The following is a 17,300-nucleotide window of genomic DNA, read 5'->3' on the forward strand; positions in this document are numbered from 1 at the left end:
TCTTCGAGTGCTCGAAACCCATTCTTCGAGTGCTCGAAGGAACATGCAGACCCACTTGTGCCTTGATTCCCTCAACTTTGGATTTCCCTCTTTTATGAGTTGGTTGGAGATGTCTTTTGGTGGGAGTTGAGCCTCATTTTGAGGGGGTTTGGTAGACATCATGTCTACAAAAGAAAGAGGAAACCATGAATTATAGATCATATATCATTTTGCAAGATTTTTGGAGAGAGAAAGGAGGAGAAGATAGAGTTTTGTGTGGCTAAAAAAGGGAGCTCGAAAATAAGAGTTGGAGGCAAGCTTCTTCCTTCTTCTAGGGCATCCATGGGTAACTAACTCTTCCTCTAGGGAGGTGATGAAGCCCTCCCTTGTAAGCATGTTCTAGCTTAGTTCTATTTTGGGGATTGTAATGTATAATCTATGGTCTTTCATGATCAAGAGCATTTCATTTGTTGTAATGGATGTTGATGTATATGAATGATTTTTCTAAGTTGATTATCTTGTTCTAGATAATGTCTTACATTAATCATATTACTTATGTTTTCATGGTGATAATGGAAATAAGGTTATGAAATGGTTTAATGGCATGTTGGTAGATATCTTTGATATGTCATTGCTTAGGTAATTCCTTTGATGGTTTATGCTTAATCTCTAGCTTCATGTGCTTCATCATTTTATCAAGGGCTTGATAATCTTTCATTTAAGTAAGTGTGTTTAAGCTGCACTCTAGTGTAGGTAGTCTAAACATATTCACCTTTGATGGATTATTCTTGTTTGTGATTCAATGTACTTCTTGTTAATTATATGGTAACCATGTGTTGCTATATAATTCTTGACCATTATATATTGTTTTTCCCCTAAATTAGTTCTAATCTAGCATGTGTATAGGGATGGAGGCAGATTCACTTCCCTAGTTTTCTTTATTCGTAATTTATCTCTTTTAATTCTCGCAAACTTTTGTTTTATGCAATTTACATTCTTAGTTTTAGTGACAATCCAACAAATCCTCTATAAACCCCCTTATCATTCTAAAAAGATTCTAGATACTTAGTTTACCATAGACTAGCAGTCCCAGTGGTTCGACTTACCCGACCAATAGCCCTATTTTACAATGATTTCTGCTATTACAAATAGGTTGATTTATAATTGATAATCGATCCGTCGATCAATTTTTGGCGCCGTTGCCGGGGACTGCAAATGGTTTAGCAACCGAGGTTCTAGAGTTAACTTTGGTTTGATTGTTAATATTGTGATATTATGAATATTTTCTTGTCGGTTCGATAACCTGTGTTTGAAGTGTTTCTATGAGATTCTAGGTATTCAAGGCTTGTTGAGGAAAGCTAGTAAATTTGTAAGTCTAGACGACTTCAGGTAAGTTTTCGAAGCTCTAGTTTCAGAATTGTGAATATCCTGCATATGTTAGTTAAGCAATAGTTAAATTGTGAAGCCCTTGTCGAGGCTATTTATTGTTAATTTACATTGCAAAGCATCGGTCCTTGTCGTGGCCATTTAATTCTTGTCTTGATAATTGAGGAGAAAGGGAACATCGTATGTGGAGTTGATGATGATAAATTGTTGTGATGATTGTGTTGTGAGTTGTTGATATTTGGCCGTAGATCACTTTCCTTACCAACTCTTGATTCGCCAGTTGACATAAATTCACTTGAAAGAACTCTTAGACTAAACCTTAGGGAATCTTCTAGCATAAGAGAACTTGAAACTGAATTTAACACAATGGCTGAAAATGTAAGAAATTTCGGAAATGAAGGAATTAATAATGATAGGGCCGAAATTCTAAATGTAAAGCCAATGACTCTCAGAGACCATTTCATCCCTACCATCTATGCTTCACCCTCATGCATAATGATGCCAAACATCGATGCGGCTCAATATGAGATCAAATCTGGTACCATTTAAATGCTTCCATCCTTCCATGGTTTTGATAATGAAGATCTATATAAGCATCTTGATGAGTTCCTTGAGATCTATTCGACCATCAGGTTGCGAGGCTTCCCTAAAAATGCACTCCATTTGCATCTTTTCCCATTTTCCTTAAAAGATAGGGCAAAGTATTGGTTAAACTCCCTTGCTGCAAATTCCATCACTTCTTGGGCTCAATTACAGTAAGAATTCCTCAAAAAGTACTATCCAGTGAGTAAAACCAACCAAATGAGGCGTTCCATTCTTAGCTTTTCTCAAATTGATGGAGAACAACTCCATGAGACTTGGGAAAGGTTACAAGACCTCCTTAGGAAATGTCCGCATCATTTAATCCGAAAATGGCAATTGGTGCAAGCCTTCTATGCTGGGTTAACCGACCCACATCGATTGATGGTTGACTCATCTTGTGGGGGGATGTTCATGTCTAAAAGTGCGGATGAGGCATGGACCTTACTTAAGAATTTGAGTGAAAACTCATTACAGCATAATTCTCGTGGTGGTCCAACCTCAACCAATACCAAGAACACCAACCCTTGTCAACCGAAGACCATGAGAGAAGAATCATCTCAAGTGGATGCCATAGCTCATAAATTCTATCAATTGATGGCACCACATCTCTCCCCCTCTTCGTCTCAAAATTCGGCAAGTGCGGTTTGTGCATCATGCATTAGTCCTTTCCATCTCTCAGAAGATTGTCCCACACTAGAACAATTTCCTAATTCCACTCAAGAGCAAGCAAATGCAATGTTCTCGAGGCCCGAGAATAATCCATATTTCAATACTTACAATCTGGGATAGAGAGATCATCCGAATTTCTTGTGGAGGCAACAAGCCCCACAAAATTCGCAATTCCAAAATCCAGGGCATCAAAAGCAGCCCCCTTCTCAATTTCAAAATAGGCAATTTCCAGCCTCTTCAAGTTATTGCCCTCCGTATAATCCAAATGTCTCTAATCAACCTACCCTGTTTCTAACCGATGAAATCGTGGCTGCAAACAAGTAAATGGTGGAATCACTGAATAAGCAAATGATAGATTCCAACAAGCAACTCTTGTCATCTTTGCAACCCACTCTCCAAATGGTTCATTCTCATACTCAGTCCATATCTAAGCTTGAGAATCAAGTGGGTCAAATTGCTAACTTCATGAATCAATTGCTCCAAAAGGACAAGGGTAAGCTTCCCGCTCAACCATTTGAAAATCCTAGAGGGATGCATGTGATTAATGAATCCCCCCCCCCCCTCCGAGTAGGCCGAGTCATGAACATGTTCAAGCAATCACTACCCTTAGGAGCGGTCGAGTTGTTGACAACAAGGTTGAGGGAAATAAGGATGAGAAAAATTCTCCTTCGAAAAATCTAAATCCAAGTACCAACTCTTCTAATCCAAATCCTACTCATGAAAATCCCAAGCTTGTCACCCTAAATGTGGAAACTTCTTATGAGCCAAAAGCTCCGTTTCCTCAACGTCTCCAAGAGTCGACACATTTTGGGAATAAGAATTGTAAAATTCAAGATATGTGGGAAATTTTTAAGCAAGTGAAGATCAACTTGCCTCTCTTGGATGCTATCAAGAAAATCCCTACCTATGCAAAATTTCTTAAGGATTTGTGCACTCAGAAGTGCACTTCCAAAAATCATTTGCCAAAGAAAGTGAGGTTAACTGAGAATGTTAGTGCTATCATTCAACACAACACTCCTCCCAAGTATAAGGATCCGGGTGCCCCGACAATCTCATGTGTCATTGGTGACAACAAAATAGAGAGTGCCCTCCTTGACTTAGGAGCTAGTGTGAATTTAATTCCATACTCGGTTTACTTACAGCTTAGTTTGGGAGATCTTAAGCCAACTTCTGTTGTCTTGCAACTTGCCGATAGATCGGTCAAGCATCCACGAGTCATTCTTGAGTATGTCATTATCAAAGTGGACAAATTCTACTTTCTGGTAGACTTTGTGGTTCTCGACACAGAACCGGTCCATGACCCAAAGAAGCATATTCCCGTGATCCTTGGTAGGCCATTCTTAGCTACGGCTAACGCTTCAATTAATTGCCGAACTGGGGTGATGGATATCGCCGTTGGAAATATGCAAGTCAAACTCCACATCTTCCATGCAACTCAACATCCTTCCGATGAGGATGATTGTTTCCTTATCGATGTGGTAGATGAAGTGGTCGAAGAATCTCTCCCCTTCAATCTAAGCAAAGATCCTTTGGAAACTTGCATGTCTCATTTCGACTTCTCAAACTTTGATATTGACCAATCAATCCAAGAAGTAAATTCCTTGCTTGACGTTGATGCTGTCATGGATACTTCTCTTTGGAAAATTCTAAAAGAACCGCTTCCTCAACTTTCTTCTACTCCTCCGGTCCCTTCCTTGGAGTCTCCTCCATAACTTGAGCTAAAGCCGCTCCCGGCTCACCTCAAGTATGTGTTTCTTGGTGCAAATCAAACTCTTCCAGTCATCATTGCTTCTGACCTTTTAAAGGATTAAGAAACTAGCCTTTTAGCTGTGCTACAAGAGCACAAAGAAGCTATTGGCTGGGCAGTGGCTGATTTAAAAGGAATCGACCCTTCTATTTGCATGCATCGCATCCATATAGAGGAAGTGATCAAATTGTTAGATGCAGGAATCATCTATCCCATCTCCGATAGCAAGTGGGTTAGCCCCACGCAAATTGTCCCTAAGAAATCTGGCCTCACCGTTGTTGAAAATTCCACGGGAGAGCTTGTGCCACAATGCACCACCACCGGGTGGCGTGTGTGCATTGACTACCAGAAACTTAACTCTACCACTAGGAAGGATCATTTTTCACTCCCATTCATTAATCAAATCCTAGAGAGGTTAGCCGGCCAAAGCTTCTATTATTTCCTTGATGGTTATTCCGACTATAACCAAGTGGCAATTGATCCGCAAGATCAAGAGAAGACCACATTCACATGCCCCTTCAAAACCTTTGCTTATAGACGCATGCCTTTTGGGCTATGCAATGCACCGGCCAAGTTCCAAAGATGCATGATGTCCATATTTTTGGATATGGTTGAAAAATTCCTAGAGGTATTCATGGATGACTTCTCCGTCTTTAGATCCTCCTTTGACTCATGTCTCCAAAATCTATCTCTTGTACTTCAAAGGTGTAAGGAAACAAATCTCATTCTAAGTTGGGAGAAAAGTCAATTTATGGTCCAAAAAGGCATTGTTTTAGGACATGTCGTTTCAAAAAGGGGAATTGAGGTTAACAAAGCCAAAGTGGAGTTAATCTCTAATCTCCCTCCTTCAAATTTGGTCCGTTAAATCCGTTCCTTCCTTGGATATGCCGGCTTCTATCGTCGCTTCATCAAAGATTTTAGTAAAATCTCTTAGCCCTTGTGTAATCTTCTTGCCAAGGATGTTCCATTCAATTTTGATAAAGCTTGTATGGAAGCTTTTGTGAAACTACGCACTCTTCTCTCATCCGCCCTAATCATGAAACCGCCTAATTGGTTTCTTCCATTTGAGATCATGTGTGATACATCCGACTATGCATTAGGCACGATTTTGGGCTAACGTGCGGAAAAACTTCCATACATCATCTATTATGCTAACAAGACTCTCTCCGATGCTCAGTTAAATTACACTACCACTGAAAAAGAATTACTAGCTACGGTGTATGCCTTGGATAAATTCCATTCCTATCTTCTTGGCTCCAAGGTCATAGTCTTTTCGAATCATGCCGCTCTTAGGCATTTGCTCGCTAAAAAAGAGACCAAACCCCACCTAATTCGATAGATACTCTTACTTCAAGAGTTTGACATTGAAATCTGGGACAAAAAAGGGACCGACAATGTTGTCGCAGACCATCTCTCTCGTTTACTCATTGAAAAATCTTCTGAATTTGCGGCAGTCCGTGATTCCTTTCCGGATGAGCAACTTTTTCAGATTTCTCATTTAAGTCTTGCATGGTTTGCAGACATTGTGAACTACCTAGCGGTTGGAAAAATTCCATCCAATTGGTCTAAACAGGAAAAAGACCGGTTCTTTTCCCAAGTTAAGTATTTCTTTTGGGAAGATCCGGAATTGTTCAAATATTGCCCGGACCAAATCATCCGGCGATGCATCCCTGAAATTGAAACCACAAGTGTTCTAAATTTCTGCCAAACTCTTGCTTGTGGAGGACACTTTAGTGCCAAAAAGACCGCTGACAAAGTCCTTCAAAGTGGATTTTATTGGCCTTCCTTGTTTCGGGATGCATACAACATCTGTAAATCATGTGAGCGATGTCAAAGGCTCGGATCCATGTCTCGGAGGGACATGATGCCCCTCACTCCCATCTTAATCATAGAAATTTTAGATGTGTGGGGGATCAACTTCATGGGACCATTTTCATCTTCTTATAGCTATGAGTACATCCTTGTAGCGGTGGATTATGTTTCCAAGTTGGTTGAAGCCGAAGCTACCAAAACCCGTGATCATAAAGTAGTGATCAACTTCATTCAGTCCAACATTTTTAGTCATTTTGGTACGCCTCGAGCAATCATTAGTGACGGTGGATCTCATTTCCGAAATTGTTACCTTAAATCCATCCTCTCAAAGTACTCCGTCCTTCACAAGGTTGCCATACCTTACCATCCTTAAACGAGTGGTCAAGTGGAAGTATCTAATTGGGAGATTAAGCATATCTTGGAAAAAACGGTTCGACCGGATCGCAAAGATTGGTCGTTAAGACTCAACGACGCGCTTTAGGCTTACCGGACGGCTTACAAGACACCAATTGGCATGTCGCCATATCGGCTTGTCTTTGGAAAAGCTTGTCATCTCCCAGTCGAATTAGAGCACCGTGCTTCTTGGGCCATAAAAAGGCTCAACTTTGATCTTAAACAAGCCGGCTCTACTCGTGCTCTGCAACTAAATGAACTTGAGGAAATCCACAATGATGCCTACGAAAGTGCAAAAATTTACAAGGCAATGACCAAAGCATTTCATAACAAACACATTGTCAACAAGTCTTTCGCCTCGGGCCAAAAAGTTTAGCTTTTTAATTCCCGCTTGAAACTCTTTCCCGGTAAACTCCGGTTAAGATGGGATGGTCCTTATCTTGTCAATACTGTTTTTCCTCATGGCGCAATCGAGCTTCAAGATCCAGTTGATGGATCTCTATTCAAGGTTAATGGCCAACGGCTTAAGCCTTGCATTGATGGCATAGTTCCGCAAAGTTAAGAAAGTCCTCTTGACGGACCCAATCTACGAGGATTAATGTGCCATGCTGAACCTAGTTCGTCTAGCTATCGACATTAAATTTAGCAATCAAGGGAAGAAATTCTTTCTATTTCCATGCTTCCCTAATTTTCAATTGCTCATGCTTTGAAATTTTCTGGGAAATGGTTAAGAAAAGCCAAAATTTAATTTTTCTGGAACTATCTTAAATTGTGTTCCCGCAATTCAGACTGGTTTTCTTAGACCTTCTCAACCCTTATCTTCATTCCCGAAAGTTTTCAGCTCTATCCAGCAATTTCATCGGACCTTCGGAATGATACTCTTGTGCATAACCTCCTATTTTTAATGCACTCGTTGATCATGGTTTCCCAAGTCCATCCAAGCATTTAAGTCCTACATTGGCACACTCTCTGACCTTGTTACCATTACCGTGTAGCAAAGATTGCAATCCAAGTGCTCATAGGACTTAGAGAAATTTTCCACTGCAGTTCGAGTGCTTGAAGGTGCCAAAATGCTCAATGCCAGATTTTCGAGCGCTCGAAGCCTCTCCTTCGAGCGCTCGTAGATTGGATTTTTGCCTCTGCCGAATTTTCGAGTGCTCGAAGACCATTCTTCGAGTGCTCGTGCATTGCATCCAGGCCTCCATGACATTCCAAAAGGCACTCGAGCGCTCAGAAAGTGTGCTTCGAGTGCTCGCAGCTTCCTCAAAACCCACTGGCCCATCTTTAAGCGCTCGAGCCTTGAAACCAACCAACCCAAACATTCTGCCCCGTCTTCGAGCGCTCGAAGACCATTCTTCGAGCGCTCGAACTGCCCCCTCCCCTTTTAAAATCTGACTTTCCCTCTCCCATTTGTTTTAGTTGCCTCTCCCATTTGTTCCATCACCCCCACGACCTCCCTCCATCACTTCTCCTCCATAACTTCCCTAACTTTCCCTCTCCCCCCATTCATGCACTACACTCCTATAAATACCCACCACATCTATCCTCCTTCCTCATTCCATCCATCCTTCTCCCCATCATCCTCTTAAGGTATGCTTCTTCATTCTTTTCCTTTCATTTTTTTTTTTTATTGTTGTTATCATCTTGAGGAGTTTGGGCATGGAAATTTTGGAGGTTTGGGTGTGATTATTGATGTTGCACTAGGCTAGAGTGCATTGTTTGTCTAAAATTTTTTGAGTTTTATCATCCATAGCTCTCACGCTCACCTTTCCTCTCTCTTGGTGCCTGCCAGGTGCTCACTGAAATTCCCCATCCACATCCGCCTCTCCAAATGTCTCGTACTGAACCTTCTCGCCGTCCTAGGCCCTCTACAGATGCCCCCGCTGTTAATCGTGAGCAACCCCGAGAACCTTGGATCACGAAAAGGATCAACTATGAGCTTCTCTTTTCGCTCACGGATGTCTTTGCCACTCTTCCAACCACTTCTTGGGCTGTCGCAGAATTAGCTAACCGGCACATTCAGCACATTTACAAGCCCGTTGCAAAGATTGCCTATCCCTGTGTGGTGCGCCTCTTCTACCAAAATCTCACTTGTCCTGAAGGGCCGCCTATCTCTCTCACCACATCCATTGATGGTGTTCCTTATTCTTTTACCTTGGCTAACATTATGGAGGTCTCCGACTGTCTTCTGGAGTGCCCAGATGATATTGTGAATCGTGAGAATCTCCTTTTATATGAGGAGCCTGATAATTTAACTGTGGAGCAGGTTGTTACTGCCATTTGCAACGTGGATGATGCTCATCGACCCCAGAGCTATACACTAAAATCCACCCTCCCTGAGCGCGTGTGGTTCTTTGATGCCATGCTTAAGCATAATATCTGCCCCTTGGTGCACAGCACCGAGTGCCGAGGTCTGATGTTACAGGCCTTGTATGCCCTGGACCAAGGCCAATGGATCTCTATTCTGGAGCTCATTTGGAGCCAATTTATGCGATTCTGGGACGACTGCCTTAACGCCCAGCATCAACGAGCTCAAGCTTGGGCTTTGTCATTGTCCTTCTTCATCACCAAGCTTCTGAAGCACAAAGGCTTCCTTGTTCCTCCCCATGAAGAAAAAGGTAAAAAGATTCAAACTTTTACCATCCGACATTGGAACAATGTTCTTGGCCATTCTCGGCCCCATCAACCCGCTGCTTCTCCTTCTCCCCGCTCTCCATCTTCTCCTTTTTTCCGAGGATGATCCTATGGCTGAGGATGCTGACTGGGAAGCACCCCCTGTTGACTCTCAGTAGGACCATGCTTTTTTGCGCGCTGGCATCGCCGGTATCCATGCTCGGATGGATCGTTTTGAGCATACCTTGGCAGACTACACTAGGACAGTCCGAGAGGACTACTTGCGTGCGGAGGAAGACCGTCGTGTTGCAGCTGAGGACCGTCGCATAGCACAGGAAGAAAGGCATGAAACCAAATCTCTCCTCAATGTTATCCTTCCCCGTTTTCCCCCTGGCCCATAGTTTATTCTTTGTTCGTGATCCGCCTTTTGTTCCCATGTTTATGTTTTTATTTTATGTTGTTATTCTAGTTTTTAAACTTGGGAATTTGTTTTTGTGATAGTTGATCTGGCTAGACATGATAAATTTTCAGTTCCTTTTGTACTCATGTCCGCCTGCTTTTGAATGAAAATTCCCTCTTTGTTTTTATTGTCTGTTCATTATTATTTTTGAATTGTGTATTCCCATCTATTTTTCTCAGTGTTCCCTTGCAGGTTGCACAATTCAAGTTTGGGGGCCTGTTTTTGTTGAACTTCACATGGGAGCTTTTTGTCACCTCGCCATGCATTGTCCTCCTTTTCTTGGTATTTTTGTTCTTGTTCTTCTTTTTAATTTTCAGTAGATGTTAGTTGTTGTCCCACATTGAGGACAATGTGTTATTCAAGTTTGGGGGTGCAATATTGCATTTTTGGTAGTACATTTTTGTAAAGCAATGATAGTGTAATTTGAAACTTGTCGGAGATGAAGCTCATATTTAATACCTTGTGTATAGAAGCAATTGTTGAGTTTTGAAAATAAAGAAAATTTGAAATGATCATGTGGATGCAATTTAGTCTGTATAAATGTTTCAATTAGATTCTTGTTGGATTTTATACTCTTTTATTCTTCACAATGCACAAATGCACACCAGAAACTTAACTGTGAGGCATGCAACTTGATTGACCTTGATCTTGACCTAGTTAATCTAATCTGATGAACCTAATAGATGGATACCTTTGGCATGAGTTTAAAAATAAAAAAATAAAAAATAAATAAAAAAAAGATAATAATTAGTTTGAGTTTGTAGCCTTTCCAACTTGAGTTATTAAGCCCAAGGAGTGTCTCTACACTTAGCACCCTAAAGCCATCTGGTTTGGGAGTTGTTGGCCTAACGCTTGCTATATGGGTTGGTTAGAAAGCTTAAAAAACTTAGGCACTGCACGGTCATTTAAAAAAATTATAATAAACATGGTCCGTTAGAGTTCGCAGCCTTGCCAATTCGAGCTATTAAGCCCTAGGAGTGTTTCTACACTCAACACCCTAAAGCCATCTGGTTTGGGAGTTATTGGCCTAACGCTTGCTACATGGGTTGGTTAGAAAGCTTAAGGGACTTCGGCATTGCACAACCATAATATGTATCATTTTGAGTTTTAATAAATTTTCAGCAAGCAACAAAAGTTGTATTATAAATAAATTCATGCCTTAGTGACTTCATTTAAAAGGGAATTCGATGATGTGAAGACTTGTGTCTTGAAATTGGAAAGAGAAGGTTAAAGCCACATGTTGGGAAATCCGGTTCACTTTCACTGAAGCTAGAGTTGATTTCTATTCAAGAGATAGCAATTGAGTTATTTATATAGACTATGATGTTGTTGCATGGATGTTTAAGTATGTTTAACCATTTATTTTTGTACCAAGGCTTCATATATGCAATGTAGTCTATCTAATGATCCCATCTCTAGTCTTCTGTCTGTTTCAAGTTGTATTTTAGCTATGCATGTATTTCATTTTACCATGGTTGATATTATTTTCTTTGGGAAGCAATCCAATAGTTGTCATTAGTTGAGTTTTACATTTTGGTTTTGCTATGGGACTAGCAAAATGTAAGTTTCGGGGTGTGATAAGCGCCGAATATTGCATATTCAAGCGCCCTTACTTGCATTAGTTAAGTCCATTTTTAGTTTATATGTATATATTTTCTCCAGTTCTTTGTTTCTGTGCATTTTTCAGGTTTGTCTGCAAAAAGGGAATAAAATGGAAGTTTTCGAAGGCTTGTTGAAAGAACAAATCATTTCAGGATTTTACATCCGGAGATTTCCAAGAAGAATCTACTAAAATAGGTCCATAAAGCCCTTCTACAATGAAAAAGGAGCAAGTGATTCTCAATAGGCCGATGATAAATCCCTGAAGAAGAAGCTCAAAGCAGAAGCAAGAGAAAATGCATTCTGATGCATTTTCGAGCACTCGAAGCACCACCTTCGAGCGCTTGTGAGGCACAGATGACAAACCCACGTATGCTATGCCATGTCATTCGAGCACTCAGAGAAGCTTCGAGCGCTCGAAATCAGAGCAGAATGCCCCAAGGACTCTTCGAGCGCTCGAAACCCATTTTTCAAGCGCTCGAAGGAACATACAGACCCACTTGTGCCTTGATTCCCTCAACTTTGGATTTCCCTCTTTTATGAGTTGGTTGGAGATGACTTTTGGTAGGAGTTGAGCCTCATTTTGAGGGGGTTTGGTAGACATCATGTCTACAAAAGAAAGGGGAAACCATGAATTATAGATCATATATCATTTTGCAAGATTTTTTGAGAGAGAAAAGAGGAGAAGATAGAGTTTTGTGTCGCTACAAAAGGGAGCTCGAAAATGGGAGTTCAAGGCAAGCTTCTTCCTTTTTCTAAGGCATCCATGGGTAACTAACTCTTCCTCTAGGGAGGTGATGAAGCCCTCCCTTGTAAGCATGTTCTAGCTTAGTTCTATTTTGGGGATTGCAATGTATAATCTATGGTCTTTTCATGATCAAGAGCATTTCATTTGTTGTAATGGATGTTGATGTATATGAATGATTTTTCTAAGTTGATTATCTTGTTCTAGATAATGTCTTACATTAATCATATTGCTTATGTTTTCATGGTGATAACGGAAATAAGGTTATGAAATGGTTTAATGGCATGTTGGTAGATATCTTTGATAGACCATTGCTTAGGTAATTCCTTTAATGGTTTATGCTTAATCTCTAGCTTCATGTGCTTCATCATTTTATCAAAAGCTTGATAATCTTTCATTTAAGTAAGTGTGTTTAAGCTGCACTCTAGTTTAGGTAGTCTAAACATATTCACCTTTGATGGATTATTCTTGTTTGTGATTCAATATGCTTCTTGTTAATTATATGGCAACCATGTGTTGCTATATAATTCTTGACCATTATATATTGTTTTTCCCCTAAATTAGTTCTAATCTAGCATGTGTATAGGGATGGAGGCAAATTTACTTCCCTAGTTTTCTTTACTCGTAATTTATCTCTTTTAATTCTCGCAAACTTTTGTTTTATGCAATTTACATTCTTAGTTTTAGTGACAATCCAACAAATCCTCTATAAACCCCCTTATCATTCTAAAAAGATTCTAGATACTTAGTTTGCCATAGACTAGCAATCCCAGTAGTTCGACTTACCCGACCAATAACCCTATTTTACAATGATTTGTGGTATTGGAAATGGGTTGATTTATAATTAACAATCGATCCATCGATCAGTTAACACTTGCTCCTAAATCAAGGAGAGCCCAATTAATGATATGATCTCCAATGATGCATGAAGTGGTAGGTGAACCAGGGTTCTTAAACTTCGGAAGAGTGTTTTGTTGCAAAATTGAGCTTACTTGCTCGATTAAAACCACTTTCTTAGGTGCTTGGCTTTTGTTCTTCCTCTTTTGGGTGCATAAGTCTTTTAAGAACTTGGCATAAGCCAGAATTTGCTTGATTGCATCCAAAAGTGGAAATTTGACTTTCACTTGCCTAAACACATCCATAATTTCATTTGTTTTGGCCTTTTGCTTGTCAATTGAAATGGATCCTTTTAAGGCATCCGGGAATGGAGCTCTTGGCTCAAAAACCTTTTCAGAAATTTTCTTTGAAGTCTCTTCAACACAAGAAGTTTTGAAAACATGTTGCACATTTTTCTTTTCAAAATCACTTTTCAAGTCACTTTTCAACACATTTTCATTTAAAAGATCATGCACATGCAATGAAGGAGAAATAGGATGTAAAACGGGACAGGTGTCAACTTGTGGTTGCACCGGTTCACTCTCTTCATTGGACATACCCACTTGGTTGTCCACAATCTTCCCACTTCTTAAGGTAGTCACCGTATTGACATGCTCTATTGTGTGACCTTCCGATGAGGAATGAGTTTCCACAACACATTGTTGCTTTTGTGGGGTATTCAAAGGCATTTTCCCTTTCTTTCTAGCATTTAAAGTACTAGCTATTTGCCCTACTTGGGTTTCTAGCTTAGGAATGGATTGAGAATAAGAATGAAGCAATTGAGTGTTAGCCTCTAAAGTGCCTAGAGCGGTCAAAACTTTCTCTTCAAAAGTAGGACTCCTAGTATTTCCTTGAGAATATGATGGTTGATTAGGAAAATGAGAATTAGAGAATTGGTTTCCTTGTGATTGAAATGGTCTATATCCTTGGGAACCTTGGCTTTGCATCGGAAGTGGAACATACTTCCCTTGGAAACCACCTTGGGGAGGGTTTGAGCCTTCCCCTTGGTTTTTCCAAGAGAAATTCGGGTGATTCCTCCAACTAGGATTATAATGATTGCCATAAGGGTTGCTCCCTTTATTAATAAAAGCTGAATTGACTTGTTTATGATGCTCATTTTGCACATATCCATGGGGACAATTTAAAGTAGAATGTAAAACACTTGAACAAGTCATACATGTCTCATTGGATGCACGATGGGAATGGTTAGGGATGGAAGATACTTGATTTGCCAAGTTTTGGTTGATCAAGAATTGATCAAACCTTTGAGATAAGGACTTCATCTCGGCAGCTATTTCATTGGAATGGTCGACTTGATGTAAGCCAACACTCTTTCTTCCACTTGAATTCGTACCATTCTTAGAAGATAAAGTTCGATGCAAAGAATTTTCACTCATGCTCTCATAAAGATGCCACACGTCATCCTCATGCCTATCAATGTAAGAGCCACCCACGGAAGCATCAACCATACCCTTGTAATTGTCCGATAAGCTCTCGAAGAAATATTGAACTAATTGCCATTTGGGCATGTCATGATGTGGACACTTCCTAAGCAATTCATTGAATCTTTCCCATGCCTCATATAACGTTTCCCCATCCCCGTGTGAAAACTCTCGAATTGAGGTTCTCATGGCATTGGTTTTATAAACTGGATAATACTTCTTCAAGAACTCTTGTTGCATTTCTGCCCAAGAAGTTATTGAAAAAGGCCTAAGATTGTTAAACCAATATTTTGCCTTGTCTTTAAGGGTGAATGGAAAAAGTTTAAGCCTTAAGACCTCTTCCGGCATGTTCGTGTGTCTAAGGGTGGAATATACTTCAAGAAACTCATCCAAATGTTTATAAGGTTCTTCACTTGGAAGTCCGTGATAGTTAGGAAGCATTTGAATGGTTTGTGGTTTGATCTCATAGTGGTGTGCTCTAAATGGCAATTGAATGCATATGGGTACATTGTATTCATTAGGCACATAGTGATCTCTTAAAGCAAGGGGAGGATTAGCAATTGGAGGTGCAACATGGGCACCTTGATTGCCTTGAATGATGGGAGGTGGCGGAGCATAGATTGGCCTTGGCATTCCTAATGGAACTTGGCCTTGTTGTTGTGGTGGATGAACGAATGGCCTCGGCATGCCTAATGGTACTTGCATGTTATCATGATGCACATTGGGGTGGAGGATGCCTTGTTGGTCTATGTGACCGAGGTCCTCCACATGGTCCTCATTATGTCCTTCCATTGATGAAATGGATTGACTAGAACTTTCTCTTCCCATAGGGTTTCAAACAACGGATTCAAGATGAAAATTTAGAGGGACAAGAGTGGGTCTCAATGATCTACGACCATGCATGCACAACAAAACACAACAAGCAACAAGTAATGAACAAACACTTCACCTTCGCAACAAATCAACAATCAACAAACCTCCACATACAATGATCCCATACTCCCATGCTATCAACAATATGCAATAAAAGTAAATTGCCTCCATGTGGGCTCACGATTTATCTAAGAACTGAAATATAAGCCTCCACGCCGGCCAACGATTTAACTAGAGATTGAGTTAAGAAAGAGCTCACAAAGGGTCCTTTAGCACTTCAATTTATTTTTAATTTTTAGCCTTGCAAATTTTTAGAATTTTGCCTTTTTCCTTTGCTTTGCTTAGCTCCTTGCTTAGAATACTCATTTGCTCACCTTATTTTTAATGCACCTAGTCAAACAAAAACCAACACAATAAGTGACCAAAATGAAAACAAAGTAAAGACACGATCAAAAGAGTACTAATTCCTAATTGATTCCACAAATACGACGTTGCCTTCAATCAATCCCCGGCAACGGCGCCAAAAACTTGGTGGTTCCGAGGGTCGCACCCCAAAATCCAAAGTTTGTGCACCAAAATATAATGGTGTAGAGCTATGATGAATGTGGCCAAGTTTTACATTTAGAAATTGCCACTACTACCTTTCACTAAAAATATAGTTAGGGTAAATAGGGATCGTCCCAAGGGATTGGCAGGTCGTACAAGGTTGAGGAATCAAGATTAGGGTTAGTAGGTCGAGTGATCAAAAGATTGGTTGGTGGTTGAATTACACTAAGATGCAATTTAAATTAAAGTAGGCAATTAAATGTAATGGAGAGAAAATAAGAGAGAGATCTTGGGGTTTAGAGATCACCACTAAGCATAGCTTTTCTACACCCTTAATAAATGATTATGAGAGGAAAAACATGTATTGCAACAAAGTGTGTGTGTGTGTGGTTGTTTTAACAAGCATGGATGACAAATTAAGCATATATTGTCTAAGCAATATGGTGTATAGCACAATATATCAAACTAAGCCATTAATCCTTTCTTTAACCTCACAATCTAAACACATCACAAGGTTAGAGATATGTGATACTTGCTTTCATAAGTATGGAACATCAAACAACAAGCATAGATTGTCCTCCCATTTAACATCTAAACTACAACTACATTATAATTAAGCTAATGACATGAAATTAAACTAATTAAACTAAGGGAGAGGCACAATCCATCAAGAAATGAGTATGAACCATCAAACAAAACACAAGAGCATTCCATTAAGTACTATATCTTGACAATCTCTAGATCTATAGCATTAATACACATAGACATGCATCAACAACACAAGAAATAGAGACAAATACATGAACATCTATTCTAGCATACATAGACATATGGATAGAATGAAATGATCAATTGGAAGCATTAAACCACATAAATCATTGAATAAACAAGATCTATATATATATAAGTGTCAAAACATGTATCACAATAAAAATCCCCTCAAAAATACATAAATCAAGATGTAGAAAGCATGCTTAGGGCTAACTCTAGCCCCAAGAGGATGTCTAGCCACTCATGGATGGTGTCCTCCAACCCTCAAGGGCTAACTCCATGGTTGAAATTGTTCATCTTCTTGGTTGATGGAAGAACTCTAAGCTTGTGTCTCTAGCCTCCTCCTTTCTTTCCTTCTTCACTAAGAATATCAATATTATGCCTCTATCTACTCTCAAGCATATCAAGTCTCTCCTCTCAAAATGTGGCTCATATTCCTTATATAGGTAGGTCAAAAATCACCCCAAATGAGCTGGGCTCGTACACCAATATCCCTCCCAATGATTGGATATAAGACAACTTTTAATGAGCTGGAATTTGCATTTTCTCAGGATTTGGGGAGTTCGATCGATCGAACTTGTGGTGAGATCGATCGAACATAGCTGAGATTTATCGAAATTAAGCTGGATCGATCCTCTATGGTGGTGCCTTTTTGGATAAAAACAAATCTAAGATATTTTGAAGATATTTTTGGGAAAGAGACAAATGTGGTAGGTAGGGTGGTACAAGTGGATAAAATGGAATCTTTTCGATCAATCGGAAGAAAGTTGGATCGATCGAACTTTGTGGGATCTTTGGATAAGGACA

At 39.9% G+C, this 17,300-nt stretch overlaps 1 pseudogene; it reads left to right on the forward strand.

Moving 5' to 3' along the window:
- The first annotated feature begins 14,388 nt into the window (after positions 1–14,388).
- On the forward strand, positions 14,389–14,487 carry LOC132280501 (small nucleolar RNA R71; annotated as a pseudogene).
- Positions 14,488–17,300: the final 2,813 nt, after the last annotated feature.

This window comes from Cornus florida, unplaced genomic scaffold (genome assembly GCF_030987335.1).
Source record: "Cornus florida cultivar Cherokee Brave unplaced genomic scaffold, ASM3098733v1 CherokeeBrave_3.0.0_Hap2_Chr10, whole genome shotgun sequence".
Lineage (NCBI taxonomy): Eukaryota > Viridiplantae > Streptophyta > Magnoliopsida > Cornales > Cornaceae > Cornus > Cornus florida.